The following is a 2,404-nucleotide window of genomic DNA, read 5'->3' as shown; positions in this document are numbered from 1 at the left end:
ATGTCTTTGAAAAATAAAAAGCAAGATAACCTTTCATCTGAGGACTCCATTAAGGAAATAACCAATACAGTTCTCCATGTAGGATCCCTCTGGAGCATGAAGAGGAATCATATAACAGCTTCCAGCAATTTGAGACTAATGATCAATGCAGACCTTATCCTAGGGTCCACTTGGAGCCTTAAGAGAAACCAGATACTAACTTCAGACAATTTACCACAAAAACACTAGAGTTGCCAGTGTCATCCAACCAAACCCCAAAATATCATTTTTGGTTTCCTTCCTCTTTTGCAGTGGCTCCAAAAATATAATCTGAAGAAAAATATTTTAGGAGATGTGCTATCTGTCTTGATTGTGGGCATCTTGTTGGTACCCCCAGCCCACTGGTTATTCTCTCTCGCCTGGACAGGAACATATCTATGGTCTACATACATCTTTTGTCGTCTTCATTTACTTCCTATTGGGGACCTCCCATCACATCTCTGTGGGCATTTTGGAGTGTTGTGCCTTATGATCAGTCAGCTGTAGTTGACTGAGAACTGTATGGAGTTGGCTATGATGCTGCCCATGTTGTTCCTTCTTTGGGAATGGTTTCAGGTGGGAGCACATTATTAAGCCAGACATCAGGCAAGATATGTAATACAAGTAGCTATGACATTATAGTTGACAGTACGGTAACCTTGAAGATTGGAGTTTATCAGGCAGCAATGGGCTCTATCAAGTGGGCTTTGTTTCAGTCTCTCTCTCAGATGCCTTGCTGAGTGGATTTGTCACCTGTGCCTCCTTCACAGCTCTTACCACTCAGGCCAAGTATCTCCCTGGACTCAGACTCCCTTGGAGTAATGGTGGGTATTATTCATCACTGAAAGTGAAAGTGTTAGTTGCTCAGTCATGTCCGACTCTTTGTGACCCCATGGACTGTAGCCCACCAGGCTCCTCTGTCCATGGGGCTTTTCCACGCAAGAATACCAGAGTGGGTTGCCATGCCCTCCTCCAGGGGATCTTCTTGACCCAGGAATACATCTGTGTCTCTTATGTCTCCTGCATTGGCAGGCGGGTCCTTCACCACTAGTGCACCCTGGAAAGCCAAATCTCTGGAAAGCCCTATGTAAATTTAAGAATCTGCCCAAGGTGTGGGGCTTTCCTGGTAGCTCATCTGGTAAGGGATCTGCCTGCTATGCAGGAGACTCCCATTTGATCCCTGGGTTGGGAAAATCCCCTGGAGAAGGGAACGTCTACCCACTGCAGTATCCTGGCCTAGAGAATTCCATGAACAATGTGGAGAATTAGCCAAATGGATACAGTTATCTGGCTTGGTACTATGCTGTCCTCTGAACTAAGTACTGAAATAGGCCTGCTTATTGGGGTTGGTTTTTCTATGTTTTGGCTCATCCTCTACACTCAGAAGTCAAAGACTTCACTGCTTGGCCCAGCAAAAGAGCCTGAAATATTTGAATCCATGTCTGCCTACAAGAACTGTCAGGCTAAATCAGCCATCAAGGTTGTCCACTTTGAATCCACTCTCTATTACATGAAGAGAGAATATTTTAAATCTTCTTTAGAAAACAACCCCGCTCTCAATCCAGTCTTAGTAAGCTCGGCTCAGTTCAGTAGCTCAGTCATGTCTGACTCTTTGTGACCCCATGGACTGCAGCCTGCCAGGCCTCCCTGTCCATCACCAAATCCCAGAGCTTGCTGAAACTCATGTCCATTGAGTCGGTGATGCCATCCAATCATCTCATAGGCAGCTCAGAAGAAGGTATCAAAGAAAAAGATCAAAAGGGAAACAGCCACTCTCAGTGGAATCCAGGGTCAGTGCGACTTTTCCATGATTCCTTAGAATTCCACACCATCGTGACTGACTGCAGTGCAATACAGCTTTTAGATCCAGCAGGGATCCACATGATGAAAGAAGTCCTCAGGGTTCATGAGGCCTTTGGCATCCAGGTTCTGCTGGCTAAGTGCAATCCCTCTACGAGGGACTCCCCGGCCCAGGGAGAGTACTGGAGAAATGAAGAGGAAAATCTCTTTTGCAGTGTATGTGAGACATGACTTTTGCAGAAGACTCTCAAAATTTGAAAGATATGTATGTTCCCAGTGGTCTGAGCTTTTCAAGTGATTAAGAGTAGATGGAAGAGAAGAATACTGTCTAGCCAGTTGTTTAAAATTTCAGGTGTGCAGCATTTTGTACCGTGAACCTGGAAATTGTTGCCCCCCTGGAGATTTTGGCCTTTTGGCTGGACAGAACTGTTCCTTTGAAGCTGATGGCCTTTGTCGATACACAAAGGCAGCAGAGCTTTCAGTTAGGTAGAAACAAAAAGAAGAAACTACCGAGGTTTTCAGCTTTCTTGCACATATGGAATTAAATGAGTATCTGTTGAATCGAAATGAAGAGTAACCCCCAAAT

The 2,404-nt window shown here is 44.9% G+C and overlaps 1 pseudogene; it reads left to right on the top strand.

The window, feature by feature from the left end:
* Nucleotides 1–2,120, top strand: LOC104980699 (annotated as a pseudogene).
* Nucleotides 2,121–2,404: the final 284 nt, after the last annotated feature.

This window comes from Bison bison, unplaced genomic scaffold (assembly GCF_000754665.1).
Source record: "Bison bison bison isolate TAMUID 2011002044 unplaced genomic scaffold, Bison_UMD1.0 scf7180017858771, whole genome shotgun sequence".
Taxonomy (NCBI): Eukaryota; Metazoa; Chordata; class Mammalia; order Artiodactyla; family Bovidae; genus Bison; species Bison bison.
Note: the sequence above shows the minus strand (reverse complement) of the source record. Positions and strands in the feature narration are given on the sequence as shown.